General features: G+C 39.1%; 1 protein-coding gene across 2 annotated transcripts in view; it reads right to left on the minus strand.

The window, feature by feature from the left end:
• The window catches only part of STIM2 (stromal interaction molecule 2), a 152,156-nt gene that overhangs the window by 62,044 nt on the left and 71,692 nt on the right, over window positions 1-18,420 (minus strand). The gene's annotated exons all lie outside the window — the stretch shown is intronic.

Here is an 18,420-nt window from a genome sequence, read left to right on the forward strand (position 1 = left end):
AAAACATAGCATACTGCCTCAACATTATACATTTTTACCAAATACTTACTGACAGGGTGTTTCAAAACACAATGAGTACTCATCTCAACTACTACCTCATATTTCTGTGCTCTCCTACCTTTGAAGCTATCATTTATAATTGAAAGGCATTTGACCATAGTGGTCAGAACTAAAGTATTTTATAAGACTAAAGTAGATCCTCCATTAATCTTACTTTAAAATATATATGGAAAGAGGCACCTGGGTGGCTCGCTTGAGCATCTCACCCTTGATTTTTGGCTCATTATCTCATGGTTCATAGGATCAAGCCCTGTGTCGGGCTCTGGGCTGACAGCACAGAGCCTGCTTGGGATCCTCTCTCTCCCCCTCTCTCTGCCCCTCCCCCAAATAAACAAAAAATGTGAAAAGAATTTTGTTAAAGAAGAATAAATAAAATATAGAGAGTGCACTAAAATTTTCTTTGCTAAAAGCAACCTGCTCTATATTACTTCATTACATAAAATCCTTCAGATGTTCCCCACTGTCTCCCAAATAAAAAGCAAACTACTTTTTTTTATGGCTTTTTTTTTATGGCTTATATACCATTTCCCAATCCTATTCCTGACAATCTTTTAGGCCTGATCCCTTGACACTTTCCCCATATAAACTCATTACTCTAATTATATGAAACAAATAGTTTTTTGTATTATTATGCTTTTTTCTATCTCATTTCTGATTTTTCTTGTTTTGGTATTATTTTATCTGGTATCTTTATCAATGTTTCTAATTTCAAAAATAGAAGATCATATAAAAGATTATTTCAGAAATCCATAATGCAGAAAGTGAAAATCCCCTAGAACTCCCAACCCCCAAGACCTATTTTTCTGACTTTTATATGCTGACAATGAACATCATCTTCAGACAAAGGTCAAATTTTACTTTTGTATTGTTTTCTACTGAAACTAAAAAAAATAAATTTTTTTTAAATGTTTTTATTTATTTTTGGAAGAGAGAAAGAGACAGAGCATGAGCAGGGGAGGGGCAGAGAGAGAGGAAGACACAGAATCTGAAGCAGGCTCCAGGCTCTGAGCTGTCAGCACAGAGCCTGACGCCGGGCTCGAACCCACAAACCGTGAGATCATGACCTGAGCTGAAGTCAAATGCTCAACCGACTAAGCCCCTAAAAAAAATAAATTTTTAATAGCTGTGTAATACTGAAAAATCATTTCACTTTTCTGAGCTTTAATAACCTCAGTTATAAAATGAAGAAAAAACATTTTAGGATCAACACTACTACTCAACATGTGGTCGTGGGACTGATGTCAGGCAGCAAACTGATACTCATCTACAGTATGTATAGAAATGGAGAGAAGCCATTTAGAAACCTTTACAGCAATTATACACTTTCAAAAGCTCTGACCCAAGCATGTGATAAATGTATTTATCGTGTAGGCCCTATCTGTAATGAATTGGAAATGAAAACTCTGGTCCTTCACCATAGATAACTTGAAAGGCAGGTATCTAGGTCTATTACTTATGTCTTTTTGCTGTTCTAAAGACAGTGCCTCACCCTTGTTTTCTAAATACCATTTTTACAAGTGATTTTGAAAGAGGCCTGCCTCATTGCTACAACTCTTGCCTAGTTCTATTTCATATTTTCTCTTTTCCTGTTTCTGCCCCTTCCTCTTTGCTCTTCCAGACACCTTCAAAATCTAGTAGGTATACCTGGAAAAATCAATGCCACTGAGATGTTCAGAAACCGCCCCTAGCGTGGAAAAGGTTCAAGAGCTAGAGAGAAATTCTATATTGAAAAGCACGATGATGAAAAAAGCAGGGAGGAAGCCTGCCTTGGAAATAGTCCAGCCACTTGGAACAAATGGCAACTGTTTCATATTTGTGATACATGAAAAATAAAAAAAGAAAACCAATGTCCTAGGAAATTCTTTACACTACATGAACACAACATAAAAATAGAGTTCTGTGGGTTCAGGATCAATATATTTTGGAAAAGAGAGCTAATTTCCATATATGGACTAGATGAGACATTCTAGCTACTGAACTATTTTAGAAAGCCTAGGATGTGTATAGACATCTGCCAAATTACGTGTTTAACAAAATAAAAGAATTGGGGTGCCTGGGTCGCTCAGCTGGTTGAGCATCCAACTCTTCATTTCAGTTCAGGTGACGATCTCACAGTTTGTGGGATTGAGCCCCACACTGGACTCTGTGCTGACAGGCGGAACCTGCTTGGAATTCTCTCTCCCTCTCTCTCTGCCCCTTGCCCTGCTTGTTCTCTCTCAAAAATAAACAAACATTTAAAAATAAATAAATAAAAGAATTTAGGTATCAAAGAAGGGCAATTTAAAAAAAGCTCATGAAGATTATCTATATAGTTCACTTAATGTAAAAGAACTATCTGGCTCCTACAAAAGGTGGGTCAAAACTATATAAATGCACAGAATTATATTTTCCCTGGAGTATATGCTTCTGTTTTAAAACACGACCCCAAAATAATACAGTTCATAACAAACCACATAGAAGTGTAGTCTGTATCTCCTATATCTTCAACATTTTTATCACAAGGTGACTAGAAAGCAGTAGAATCACTTATGTTGAAATTAAGTTGGAAAATTTTTAACTCAACCAAACATACTAGAACTCATCAGCTTCCATTAAATTCTCTTCTCAATATCCTATAGACCATTCTGACCGTTCAGACTTTTCTTTAACTTCATAAAGAAGTGCAAATTGTAGAAATGAGACAGGCTAACAGAAGAAGTTTTAAAAGCAGTCACCAATAATTGAAAATGCATGAGAAAACGAAAAACACTTATTTGTTGAAATCTGTGAATTAAGAAATCAGAAAATAGATTCAAATTCTATGAGGTAAATCTTCAAACAATGTACTGCAAATTACATTAGAGTTCCTGGCTAAACATATCCAATTATGCACCTAATTAAACCTACTACAGGAAAGCCTGAATTGACAATACAAATACAGAAGTATTCAAATAAATGACTACTGAATATTCTTTTCAAAAACATTCACCCAGATGAATCTTTTAAATATATTCTTCTAATACCATTATGGAATTTACATATCCAGTTTCAGGAAGTTAACTTTTAGATGATAAGTTGATTTCAGTTCCCTGTATCTCTAATATACACATTACTTTGTATTTTGTATCTATAGTTTACATTTGTGATGCTATGCATTTTTTGTTTTTATTATATTTGCATTTATATTTGTGCTGTTATTTTTAGAGTAGTGCTTAATAAAGTCTGACACATAATAGTGCACTCATATCTGGGGCCCTTTTCAGCCTATACCTCTTCCCCTACCAACATCAGTGCAGCTCATCCTTCACTCAACCTATCACCCACTGCCACAGCCATGTGACTAAGGGATGGACACTTGACCCAGAAGAAAACAATCCAGAGCATGACCAGGATGAAAGGATTCTATTTCACAAGAAACTGCAATTCCGACCATAAAAGGCTAGGTCACTTGGTGATGGTTCTGGATCTTTAAGGTGATAAGGAAACTGGTGTCGAAGGTATCACTCTATGAACAGTCAAGACAAACCACATACAGAAGAAGTCAAAATGCCAAGAAAGAAAGAAACGAAAGAGAGCACAGCAAGAAAGAAATGGCACCAGGAACTGGCTCGATTCCTGATGACTTCCAGTTCAGCTCCTGAGGAGGCCTGGGCTACACAATTCTTGTCCTGATTTCCATGACATAACAATGACACATAAGTGTTTCCCCTTTTATTTTTAAATATATGATTTTAAGATCTCAATATTCATGGAGAGGTGATTTATCATCACAGTTAAGCACTCAGACTCTGAGTGTAACAGACTATATTCGAAACCTGACTCCACTACTTACATTCTTTTTAGCCTCGTATTTCTCTTCTGTATAGTGAGGAAAATAAAATTACCTAACACAAATGGTTATGAAGAAAATTCATTTAAAAATGCATACCTAGCACACGGGAGCGTCAGAAAATAAAAGTAATTTGAGTCGTTTTTATATATCAATGTTATTATTGCTGTTGAAGTTTAAAGCCTGAATAAATTACTTTCACCTTGAGTAGTCTGGTAGGTTTAATATACATTTTGGAAAATAACAGACATTTAAGAAGCTAGGATTTCCTAATATTCTTAAGACAACCATTTCAGACCTCTGAAACAAAATACATACATAACACAGAGATGAAGAGGAAAACCACAGCCTTTTCATTGACAACGTAAGCAGAGATCTTCCCAAGGAAATCTGTCATCAACAGTGTCCAAGGTCTCATACGTGAGTCAGTTAAAGTAAATGGGTTCCAGGGCACCTGGGTGACCTAGCTGATTAAATATCCACCTCTTAATTTTGGCTTAGGTCACGATCTCGCAGTTCATGAGTTTGAGTCCCTATCCAGCTCTGTCTGTACTGACAGTATGGCTCTTCCTCCCCCCCCCCCCAAATATATAAACTTAAAAAAAAAAAAAGAATACTAAAATAGCTTAGTATAATGTCTAATGGGAAAGAATGCATACCAGAAAGGATCACTGTTATTCTCACCCGTAAAGACGAAAAAGCTAAGGCTAAGGGAGGGTTGGCAATTCATTCCATTTCATACAGTTATTTAGGAAACCTAATACCAACATAAATTTTAAAGAATTCCAAAGTTTAAGTCCATCACCACTATTCACACCACCATCCTAACCTGGATGTTCTGAAAAATGCACTGATTCCCAAACTCTTAGAAATAATACCATGTTAATAAAGCATGAATTGTCCATATTCTTCATCCCAAAAGTGAACACAGTGGTTGAGAGCGCAGACTCAATCTTCAGACCAATACATACTAGTGTAGTTGTATCTCAAAGTTACTATTTGCTGTATGACTTTAGTAAGTTACTTCCCTCTCTGTGCTTCAGTTTTCTCGTCAGCAAAATGGTGACAAGAGTCATGTATCAAAAGGTTATGAGGTTTAAGTGGCTTATTTCATATGAAGTGTAAAGAATAGTGCCTGGTATATAGTAAACACTCAACAACTCAGCTATTTCATGTAAATCATTTTTAAGATAATGAGTTAAATCTTTGCCTTGGTTTGCATCATTTCTTGAAATGCTAGAAGATGACTCTGAGGCACTATAAAACGCCACTGATAATCACTGGTCTAAGAATTCAATCTACAGAGCAGCAATATCAAATCCTGCTTGATACTTACCACACAGAATGCTGTAACAATGCAGGGACACGGGCTAGTGCTAAGATAGTTCTGTGTTAATAACTCTGATCTTCTCATCTAAGACAAATGATGACACCTACACAGAACCTAAGAGAACACAGGCAACTGGCACATGTTTTCATGGAATTACAAATGAAAAAAGGTGAATCACTTAATATCTGAGAAAAAATTCTTCAGATCCTACATTCAATTTTTTTTCAAACATTAAAAATCTATACTAATGAAAATTTCAAGCTGATTTGGACGGTTTCCACATCTTAACTTTATACTTTGTCCAGCTGCCACAGTACCATTTCAGCCCTTAATCCCACTCCCTAAGTTTCCAACATCAAAAACCCATCAGTCAATCTTCAGTTTACCCACAATAAATGCACCAACGACCTCCTTAGGATTCTGTTCTCAGAACAGCTCAGAGTTCAACTGGCCTCACATTGACTTTGAACACCATTTAAACTAGACCACAGCCTTTTATGCGCTAGCTGGAGAACTTACCCAGTATTTATGACACTAATTCAACTGAATGATCGGATGAGAGATGACAGACGACAGAGTCAAACAACTAATTTACAAAGACTTGTAAAACACAATGTATTTATGAGCTGAAGTTTGTTTTACAGGAACCAATACATCACCTATATAATGACTACTCTTCGAGATTATTATTGATTATAATCCAAAAATCTCTAACAAAACTACCTATGATTCCATCAGTCTATTCAATAGTAAATAAATAAATAAGGTCCTATACTGTCATGAACATCAAGACAACAAAGTACAGTGATTCCTGGAGACTATAAATAAAGTATGCCCTGTGACTGCGCTAAATTAATTCCTAAAGAGAACTTCCAGAATTTTCAGGATAATGCACAGAAAGAGGGAATCAGGCAGAGACCAGCAGCCTCCTGAGGTGAAGAGGTGGAGGTGGGAGCTTGGGGAGAACTAGGGAGAGGAGGGGTTACAGGACTCGGTACAGAGAAGAGTGGACTGCACAGAGAGGGAAGCGTGGATTATCTAAAGAGAGAGAGAGAGAGAGAGAGAGAGAGAGAGAGAGAAAGAAAAAGGCTGCCTGGAGTCTTTACTGACTACTGATCAGCCCGTGAGTACAAGAAAGCCATAGCAAGCTAAGGAAAGAAGACACACAAAAAATTTAGAGGAAACAATCCCTGAAGATTACATACAGCAGATTACATATAGTGCTTGTTCCAATAAGACAGAGTGAAAAATCTCATAATTTGTGGGAAAGGTTTTGTCTCAGTACTATGGAACACGAACCCCAGACTAAATTCTACATGGACTCTGCCCTCAAAACAGCTTATAAATACAAGGCAAGGGGATTAAAGTGCTCCCACGTGACCTAACCCTGTCCTAGAATAAAGCTTAAGAACACTTCTATGGACACAAGATACTCAGTACCTAACAAGGTAAAATCTACAATGTCTGGCATCCAATGAAAAACCACCTCGTATGCTAAGATACAGAAAAACAGAACCCAAAACTAGGAGAAAATTCAATCAAAGCCAATTCAAAAATGGCAAAGATGAGAGAATTAGTAAACAAAGATATTAAAGTAGTTATTACAGCTATATTCTATATATTCAAGAAGCTAAAGTAAATTCTGAGTGTGTTACTGAAGACATGTAAGGTCAAAGCGTTTCTTTTAAAGACCCAAATCAAAATTCTAAACATTAAAACTACAATGACCGAGATGAAAAATACACTGAATGAGATTAATAATAAACATGACAGACTAAAATATCAGCAAACCTAAATACAATAAGCATGAGAAACTATCCAAATCAGAGAGCGAGCAGTGGGGCGATTTCATACAGCCTAACATAAGTGTAATTGGAGTCCATAAGGAGCCAAGAGGGAGTGACAAAAAAGTATACTTCAAGAAATAATGGCCGAAATTTTTCCAAATTTTATTAAAACTGTAAACCCACAGATCCCAGAAGATCAATATACTTCAAGACAAGAAACATAAAGAAAACTACACCAATACACATCATAATCTAATAGCTTGAAGTCAGGGATAAAGAGAGTAATCTAAAAGCAACTTGGGAGGGGGGAGAGGGGATGAAAACACAATAGGAACAGAGAAACAGAGATAAGGAGGACAGAATTGTCAGAGAACATAATCCAGAGACCACTTAGGAAGCACATTTAAAGTGTGAAAGAAAAAACTGCTAACCTAGGATTCTTACCCAGCAAAAACAGCTTCCAAAGATGAAGGCAAAATAAAAACCTTTTCGGACAAACAGTAAGGGTTTATCACAGGAAGTCCTGTACTGCTGGAACTGTTCTTAAAAGCCGTATAAGCAGAAGGAAAATAAGACCAGACAGAAATCGGAGCATAGTTAGAACAGTTTTGGAGGAGTAACAGAGGCAAAAGCTTAAGTGACTTCAAGAATGAGATGAGAAAACTAGTACAGAAATCCTTTTGAGGGAACTTCTTGGAAAAAAAGAAGAAAGGAATTGGGCAATCACCAAAGGGAGAACTAAGAGTTGGAAGTTTTCATACTGCTGCGTTTATGAGGTGCAAGACAATGGCAGGTTTGAGTCAGATGGGAAAGATCAGTAGGAAACGGTACATTGCTAAAGCACTGTCCTCAAGTTGTCCACAGGAGACGGGAAATGAGATGAAGCGCTTGGATGGAAAAATTCGCTTTTGCAAGAAGCACAAACAGTGAATGAATCGACAGTAACAGGAGAGAACATACAGTTTACAGCCACACAGGAAGGTGGATGAGCCTCCCAGTAGCCTTACATGGCCTCTGCCAAGGAGAGAGGAAAGAATCCTCCTACCCCAATCCTTAGATCTCTGGTTAGTTACCACATAGTTGGGAAAAGTATAGGAAATAAACTAGCAGCGGGAAAGAAAAGGAAAATTATGACCAATCACACTTAATAGATTTTATAGCAACACAAAGATTTCTCTTCGCTATCGTCTACACAAGAAAGTAACAGTTTCAAAATTTGAGAATCAAAATGGCACAACTGTATCAAAACTGGATACATGGGTATATACATTTGTCAAAATTAATGAAACTGTAGAGCTAAAATTTCTGCACTGAATTGAATGTAAGATATACCTCAAATATTTAAACCATCAAGAATTTCAAGAAATTCATTATCTTTCATAGGCACAATTTTATTCATTAAAAAGATATTACTTACTTTAAATGTATTGCTCATCTCTCATGATTGTTAACCCAACCTTTAAGAGATGACATTAATTTTCCATATATTATACTTTTTCATGTCTTTTTATCATTCTTTGGTTTTTCGGAGTTGAAGAGTTTAAAATACTTCCATCAGTGAGACTCAGGGTTGTAACTATAACCTGTTTCTTTGTGTTTTTTGGTTGTTTTATTTTGTCATAATTGAGATTTTATTGGCTGTTCTGAGCATCAGTACACAGACACTTCAATGTGTATACAGCTCTTCACATACGTACCAAAACCCTAAAAAATCATGCACTTATGATTCTTTTCTAAGCAGCTATTCTGGTGACTTTCCAGCTTAAAATCTGGAGGCAAACTTTCCTTCAACAGGTATTAAGTACCAATATCTTCATATATTATACAATGTTACACAGTTACGGCCCACTAATTCACTGTATCATATACACCACACACTCAAATTTTCATCCGTCAGGGCACACTAACAAAGTTACTAGGAAAACTGGAGTACAATAACCAAAGATGTTACAGAGTGTACAAAATTAGGACAGGGAGAGCCAAGATTTCAAGGAGTGGTTTTCTTGAAGAAACAATTCTACCAAAAGCAACACAGGAACAGAAATCATTTAAAATGTTCAAGATATATTAAATGCATGACTGACATCAAGTTACCATTTAATATGCTTTGTGTTATAAGATATAAAACTACCCCTACATATGGAATATCAGGCTGACACCCAAGATGATCAAAGCCTCCCACACTCAATATCCCACCATTTTCTGGCTGTACCAAAAAATAAACAACCAGGAAATGATTTTGCTTCTTTTAAAAAGCAATTACACATAAAAAAAAAAAAAAAGGGATAAGGTGGGACTCTCTCCTTAAAACTGTTTGTAGAACTGTTAACAAAGTTGCATTTACAAAATAGTTCCTCTGGACTGTGTAAGAAGGGAGGTAGGGACCACGGATAAAGACATGGTATGCAATATTAATTAGACTGAGCTTTGTCTCTCCTGCTGCATCAGAGGCGACTCTCCTCATTGCTAGTTTCTCTGTCTTCTGCAGGGAAGTCTCCTCTCATTTCTTAACCACTTCAGCCTGTTTTCATTTTGCTCCCCTTTCCCTTTCGTTTGCACTTCTTTATCTGAAGATTTAGCCTTTCCTGCTGTCATTTTTGACTTGGTTTCCACTTCTGCAGAAGCAGGTTTAGATGAAAACCTTGTTGATGCCCCTTTTGGGCTCCTCCTTCACTGCTCCCTCAGTGGACCTGATCTTCCTCCTGGGCATCATGGTGGCAGGGCAGGCATGGGCTGGGTGCACGCAGCCCCGAGTGTGCCAAATGCCTTTCACAAAGCTGGATTGCCTGGCACCTGCCACTCCTCCGGCCCCCCTACCTGCTTGGACCTCTGTGACCCATTTCTCTGAATATGATGATCCTACAGTGGTATTCCTATTTCTCTGAATATGACAATCCCAGCTAGGAGGCTTGTTTGACCTCCTAGTTATAGCCACAGAAAGAATTTAATTTCCTTCTATCACCACACACATATACTATGTAACTAATGAGAGACAGGTAAAACACAGAGTTGTCTGCCAGAAGGAAATGAAATGAAAATAAGGGTCACACTAAACTATAAAGCAACAAATGCCATATGGGAAAACCAAATGCAAGAAATTTCTCTGTCTTAGAAGAATAATAAAAAAAAAATTTTTTTTAAACATTTATTCATTTTTGAGAGACAGAGAGAGACAGAGCATAAGCAGGGAAGGGGCACAGAGAGGGAGACACAGAATCCGAGGCAGGTTCCAGGCTCTGAGCTGTCAGCACAGAGCCAAACGCGGGGCTCAAACTCACAAACTGCAAGATCATGACATGCGTCGAAGTCAGTCACTCAACCGACTGAGCCACCCAGGCGCCCCTGGCTTAGAAGAGTAATAGAAGAACACACACACACACATACACACACACACACACACACACACACACACACACACACACACAGTAAAATAGCGAGGACTATTGGAAAGACATTCTATATGGATGGATGAATAACTACATGGATGACATTCTGTTTCTGCTAAATCTTAAAATTAATCTTATGAGCTGCATATAATTTAACATACAGAAAGAGACAGAGAAATCATGAGTGAAATGCCCGGAGAGGCATATAAAAATATGGGATGTGTACAAAGAGCAGTCTGTCTGCAGTTAACTGTGGCTAGAGGAGAGAGTGCATCAAGAAGATGCAGAGTAAATGACAATGGCTAGAAGGATAGATTATGACCACACCATAAAAGGTCTTAAATGCCAAATGAAGAAGTCTGGGCTGTATGTGGTAGACTCTAGTAGTGACTCTCAAAGTGTGGTTCCTGGACCAGCAATGTCAGCATCTGGGAACATGTCAGCAAGTCAAATTCTTGGGTCTCATCCCAGACCTACGGAATCAGAAATTCTACAGTTAAAACCTGGGTTTCAACATATCCTCCAGGCGATTCTCTCCTGCACACTACAGCTTGATACCACCGGCCTATGAAGACCCACTAGAAGTTGCTGAGTCGGGGGGAGGGGAAGAGAAAAACAAAATATGTTCCAAAGTGTTTTAATCAAGTAGTAATAGTCGAAATGGATTTTAAAGGAGGAAAAGACTGGCAATGACAAGACAAGTCAGAAATCAAAGAATAAAACAACTCCGAGAGGGAAACAAAAATGCAGACCAAGATGAGACTGGAGCATCAAGCCTGAGTTGTAGGTAAAACAGGGATACCATCAACAAAAATGACATAGAAGAGAGAAGAAAAGGGGTGCCTGGGTGGCTCAGTCGGTTGAGCGTCAGACTTCGGCTCAGGTCGTGGTCTCACAGCTCGTGAGTTCGAGCCCCATGTCGGGCTCTGGGCTGACAGCTCAGAGCCTGGAGCCTGCTTCAGATTCTGCATCTCCCTCTCTCTCTGCCCCTCCCTCACTCATGCTGTCTCTGTCTCAAAAATAAATAAAAACATTAAAAACAATTTTTTTTAATAAAAAAAAGAAGAAAACAGTATTTTCTAAACTTTTAAAAAATGTTTAGAAGTTTATTTATTTATTTTTAGAGAGAGATAGAGCGCAGGAGGGGCAGAGAGAGAGGGAGAGAGAAAGAATCCCAAGCAGGCTCTGCACCGGCAGCACAGAGCCCAACACGGGGCTAGAAGCCACAAACCAAGAGATCACGACCTGAGATGAAACCAAGTGTCGGATGCTCAAGTCACTGAGCCACCCAGGCACCCCAACGATATTTTTTTCTAAATATTTCTTTTTGAGAGTGCAAGAGAGCATGGGGGAGGGGCAGAGAGAGGGAGACAGAGAATCCCAAGTAGGGTCTGCTCCGTCAGCACCATCTGCACCTACCTTCCTACCTTCCTACCTTCCTTCCTTCCTTCCTTCTCTCTCTCCTTCACCCAAGTTCAGGACAAGGCCTCTCCCAGCTCCCTACCCTTGTCTCTCACTGGCAATTCCCCTAATAAATTTCTAGCATGTTTAATCTGCTACTGGTGTTTGCTTCTTGGAGGACACAGACTAACATGAGTGCAAAAGAAAAATATCATCACCCTAAGAAAGTAAGGTCTAGCAGCAAAAAGGGGAAATTAAAAAAGTGATGATTAATTTAGAAAAACTGACCTAGTGGATTAGATCACCAATAAAAACTGCCTGGATGTTGATTCTAGAGTGTCATAGAGGCCAATGCAGAGCTCGAACTCACGAACTGTGAGCCAAAATCAAGAGTTGGATGCTTAACCGACTAAGCCACCCAGGCAACCCCAGAAAACAGTATTTTGAGGAAGGTGGTGATTGGTTCAGCGTGAACTTTTCTAGAAAGGAAAACAAAGAAAGACAGCAATGTATTTCTTTTTTTTTGTTTGTTTTGTTTTTTTAGCATTTTTAGCATTCTCTTTTTTAGCTTTTAGGATGCTGTGTTAGAGATCTTAGCAGGCAAAACGTGAGAATGGAATTCACTAGAGAAGTCAGAACTAAGCTTATACAAAAATGATAATTAAAGCCATGAGCCTGAATAAAACTTCCTAGAAAGGGAAAGAAAGAACAGAAGAGGCCCAAAGACAGGAGTGTTATGGAAGAGACTTCTGTTTTCCAATCCCAGTGTAAAGAGCTTGGAAGTCACCAGTCCACCCTAACAACCAGCAAAAAGTTGAACAGACTAAAGAGTAAACTCTTCGTGGATCTGTAAGAGAGGGGAGGGCCCAGGACAAACTGCTGCCCCCAAGACTGGAGAGACTGGCAAGCAAATGCAGGGAACCTCAGCTGACTTTAACCGAAGCAGAGGCCACGGACCCGAAACTGCTGGGGGATCGGGGAGGGGGTGGGGACCCAAACTAACTGAGGAAGGGCTGCAGGATCGATGCAGGCCAGTCTGAGAGGTAAAACCTCCAGGGATATCCAGTCATGGGGTGGAGGGGAGCGGAGCGGTGCCTACTGTATCATGAGATTTGCCTCCAGGAGCTCAACCAGATTACCACAGGGAACGCTGAAGAGAAATCTCCTCCTGCTTCTGGCAGGTAGAGGGGAAAAGACCACTTCCAAATGCAGACGGTTCCCAACCTAGGATGGTTCAACTTAGGATTCTTCGACTTAATGATGGTGCGAAAGAGATACACATTCAGTAGAAACCGTACTTTGATTTTCGAATTCGCATCTTTTTGCGGGCTAGCGACACGTGTTACGATACTGTCACACTGCCGGGCAGGGCCAGTGGCATGGCATCGCCCAGCCGGCCGCGCAATCACAAGGGTAAACAACCAATTCACTCACAACCACTCTGCGTCCCTACAACCTTCCTTTTTCTCACTTTCAGTGCAGTATTCAATAAATTAATGAGATATTCAGCATTTTATTATATTCAGGCTTCGTGTTAGATTATTCTGCCCAATTGTAGGCTAATGTCAGGGTTCTGAACACATTTAAAGTAGGTTAGGTGTATTAAACGTATGTTCGACTTACAACATTTTCAACTTATGATGGGTATATTGGAATATAATCCTTGTAAACTGAGAAAAAGATGTGTGCTCCAGAGCACTCTGTTCCTCTTAACAAGGCCTCCCCTCAGGGGCAACTAGTTAACCAGAGCCTAACCTGCAAGGGTATTATCAGAGCCTAACTGACAAGGCTCAGCTCAACTCTACTGGGCTCTAGCCTTCCAGTGGGAGAAGAGATATACCCAACTCCAGCTCGCTCCAGCCATCCTGTCTCACCTAAGGGAAAACAAAAAAACAAAAATGAGAAAGACTTGTGAAGGTTACAGTCCAGAACCATAGGTTCAATGAAAGACGGAGACCTAATCATGGGTCTACAGAACACTTCCCCTCCCCCCGTCACCACACCACCCTATTACCACGGGCCTATTTACAGCAGTTTCTTTTGTCCCATACATCATGTCTAGCTCTCAAGAAAACATGGCAAGACATACCAGAAGGCAAAAAACAATCTGAAGAGACAGAAAAGCATCAGACCCAGACATAGTAGGGAATTATCAGACCAGGAATTTAAAATCACCATGATTAATACACTAAGGATTCTAGTGGATAAAGTAGGTAGTATGTAAGAACAGATAAGCAATATAAGCAGAGATGCAAATCCTAAGAAAGAACCAGAAAGAAATGCTACAGATCAAAAATACTATAACACAAGTGAAGAATTCTTTTGATGGGCAGACTGGGCAGAGCTGAGAAAACCTCTCTGCGGTAGAGGACAGATGTATTGAAAGAAACTTCAAAACCCAGAAAGCAAAAAGAGGACTGAAGGAAAACAAAACAGGACTATGAGGCAACTACAGAAGGTATAACATAGGTGTAATGGGAATACCAGGAGAAAGAGAGAGAAACAGAAGAAACACCAGAAACAATAAAGACTGAGGATTTCAGGGCAGTGAAGATACTGTGTGTAACATTTTAGTGATGGATACATATCCTTATATATTCATCCAAACCCAGAGAATATACAACACCAACAACAAGCCCTAATGAAAACCATGGACTTGGGGTGATTACAACATGTCAGTGTAGGTTCATTCTGGGTAAAAAACATACCAATGTGGTGGGTGATAATGAAAGAGAACGCACCCCATTGTGGGGGTGGAGGTATACGGGAAATTACGGTATCTCCCTCTCAAGTTTGTAGTAAACCCCAATTGCTCTAAAAAAAAATTAAATCTTAAAAAAAAAATTATGGAATACATACAGTTTGGGGTGCAAGAAAAGTAAGAACAATGAAGAGATCAGAGAAGTAGCCAGAAGTAGGAAAAGGAAAAAAAAAGCAAGTTCTTTTCAATGCTATCCCCCACACCACCATACTCCAGTCAGACTGAGTATTCTCTATTACATAAATTAGTATCCTTTGTTCTTCCTTTAATGCATTTTCCCTACTCTGACCCTTCCTCTTGGAGTGTCTCACCTATCGTTTACACCTGTGAAAACCTTGCCCACTTCCAAAGGCCCATCTCAAGGACTCCTACTCCAGGTTTTTCTAGATGCTCTTCAAACAAATGTACAGTCTCTCTTCTGAGACACAAGAGCACTTTCACGATTCACATGTATCCCTAGTACATAATATGCCCTGACATACATTGTCTTTACATCCCTAGTAGAGGGTAAGCCCGTGGAAGTCTATGCTGGTTTGTTTCATTCTGCCCCATATTCATACAGTGCTATATATATAAATAGAAACTTTAAAGCCTTAGGTGTGTTTTGTTTTTAAATGAATGCTCAACAACACCCTTGGTCAGGAGCCTAAGCATATTTCCCAAGCCCTTGAAGGAACTAAGTAAAAAGAAAAATGAAAACAAAAAAAAAAAACCCAGCTATTTAGTTCGAAAAATAGTTTTTAAAGACCATAAAAATTCCTGTACTTCTCTAAGACTTGAAAGAAATTTTAGGAACTTAGGAGATATAAAAATAAAGGTCAATTGGCAAGTGTTAGCAATTAAAGTGAAAGGCTCTCAAAGATTTTTTATCGATTATTTTAAACATTTTCAGGATTAAGACAAAATATTCCTTCAGTTTTAAAAAGGTTCTCTTTACCAACTGAGTTTCATAGCCTTATAGTTTCAGCCTCCAGGCCCAATAGCCCTATAAAAAGGCTGGGGGGTGGGAGGGTAATAAAAAGCAGCTCATCAACACCTGGTGTTACCAGTACTAGATCAATGCCATGAGCCGTGTCAAGCCAGGCAGACCCAGCAAAGCCAGGATAGGAAGCCTAAAGGAAATACAGGGGGAAAGTAGTCTTTAAGGTGAGGTGAGGCAGGTTCTCCAGCCATGCTTAAGATAACACTTAAGACGTAAGTCAGTATGATTCAGAACAAATACGGGGAAGAAGCAGGTACGAGGCTCTAGTGAAAGAGCTGACATCAACGTCTAGAGGTCTGCAACTCAAATTGAGGTCATTAATAGAAACACAGTTCAAGAACGTATCCAGGGAGACTCCTTCTGAGTCCAAGGCTCAAAACTGAACACAAGTTCAAAACGCAACAACCTGGAATTGTGTCTCAACATGTTCCAGAATGAACGGAAGTTGGGACAGTTGGGCTCTATCCCCGCTCCTACGCTATGTGACCTAAGTAACAATCTAAGCCTCCGTCTCCTCATCTATAAAACAGGGATATGACCTGTCTTGCCTATCCCAAAACAACATTGCTAAAGAGCATATGAGACACCATAAACGCTTTCTGAACCATGATGGTATAATCAACATACGGCAGGGCTATCTGAGGAAAAGAACAGTTTACCTTACATCCAGCTCCCTGATACAGCGCAGCACCTTACCTTAAGGCCACACGAAATGCTGCCTAGAGCAAAACAGTCTTCTGGAGACCATGTGGTTAGTGACTGCAGCACTTACTTGTGGGAGAAATTCTGGCAGGCCAAACACTGGATAGGTGCATAGGAAAATTTAGACTATTATGGAATATTCTTCAGATATGAAAATTTGGGACAACCAGAAACTTACTACAAAAAAATCCTAGCAATCAACGAAAGGGTCAATGAGTACTAGTTCACCTTAATACAGAAAATATTGTTAAACTGTATTATTTCCAGGGAATAAAAAGACAAAAAAAAAATCACTTAACTCTAGAAAAAATGGAATAATGCTGAAGTCTCTATCATGTTACTAGAAAACAAAGTGCTCCATACATAAAGACAGCCTGATAAACTAAACTGAAATCCAAGCTTTACTAATAGCACAAACCTTGGCACAATACTTGGACCAATTTAATAACAACTTAGTGAAGCACGTAAAACATGGGTAAAGGTAATTACAACTGAAAGCAGACTGCAGTAAGACAGAGTGAGTTCATTACATGGCCCCATTTGCCTAGGACAGTCCCCATTCACCTGTTGTCCTGGTGTAATTATTAATAGCAACCTCATTTACTCTCAAAAGTATTCCAGTTTGGATGATGAATTATATGGTCACCCTATCCATAACAACAAAGTAAGACAGATGGAGTTAATGTTACAGTAAAAGCACAAATTTATTTAACTCATTTGTGAAACAGGAATAAATAGGTTTTGTACACCCCAACTGAAAGATGTTTCAGAAGACGAGACAATACGTGAAGTTTGCTACACACTCAAAAAATATACATTCCGTAAATGCAGTGCCACGCCGTGATCCTGAAAATGCCCAGGGAAGAAGGGGAGGAGAGGGGCAGGACTGGACATTGCGCTCAGTACAGACACAGGTCCTCATTCACATTCCTGCCGCTCTGCCCTCATCCGGTCTACAACGGTATGTAACACAAAACTCCTGTCAATGGAAATTAAAAATGAATGGAACAAGAATGGGAAAGGATTCTTTTTCATGAAAACATAATTGCCAGACATTCTGACTAAAGAAAGAGGAAATAATTTGGAGGAAGGGACTAAAAGATTTACTAGTTGAAGCAGGGGTTGTGGTAACTTCCTAGAAAGAGGCAAAGGTGCTGAGTTGAAAATGATTTCGTAAGTTTTTGGCTCTTTATAGACAGATCTCATCTATAGACCATTCATTCCCAGTTTATAAACTGGTTGCATTTAAATATACGTATCTGCCATTTGAAACCTATCTTTCCACAGAAACTATTATGATATTTAAGTACCTACCTACTGGCAGCACAAAAGCCCACTTAATCCATATGTACTGAACTCCTCAAATGACATGCAACTAAGGATGTATCAAGAAGAGGGAACCCATTAGGCACCTGGGGGGGCTCAGTCAGTTGAGCATCCAATTCTGGCTCAGGTCATGATCTCATGGCTCTTGAGTTCGAGCCCCACATGGGGCTCCATGCTGACAGCACAGAGTCTGCTTGGGATTCTCTATCCTACTCTCTCTGTGCCGCTCCCCCTCTCTCGCACATGTTGCTCTCTCACTCCCCAAAGTAAATAAGACATTTACAAAAAAACTTAAAAAAAAAGAAGAGGGAACCCATTATAATACATCAAAGTCAGAGGGGGCAGAGGCAAGGGCAAGACAGTCTGGATGGCAGGACAGGGTAGGGTTAAGACAAAGTCCTCTGGTTATTATGGTGGTTGCTTTGAGGGACAAGGAGACACAAGAATAGAAACAGTCTGGGAGAATTAGATCTTATCAAATATAAACAGAAAGATAATAGCAGTTGGTAAATTAACTGGAAAAGCAAGAGACAGAGAAAGAAGCCCAGTAAAGAGGTACTACAATTGTCAAGACAAAACATAAAGAGCCCAGATACTCAACTAGATAAAGCAGGGCAGCAAACTTAGAACTTAAGAAATATCCCAAGCACAACTATGAAATAATAAACATATGCTCTTAATATCTCTCTCAATAATTTATACAATGGTTCTTAACCATTCTAAGTTATAAAACCATCTTACTTGAGCAAAAGTAAAGAATTCTGTCCCCAGCAAAACACATGCACACTCTGCTTTACAGTAATAATTATTGTGTTATACATGTTTATGACTTCCTGTAGAACATATTAAGAAAAACTTAAGGTAGGACTTGGGCAAA

Source organism: Lynx canadensis, chromosome B1 (genome assembly GCF_007474595.2).
Source record: "Lynx canadensis isolate LIC74 chromosome B1, mLynCan4.pri.v2, whole genome shotgun sequence".
NCBI lineage: Eukaryota > Metazoa > Chordata > Mammalia > Carnivora > Felidae > Lynx > Lynx canadensis.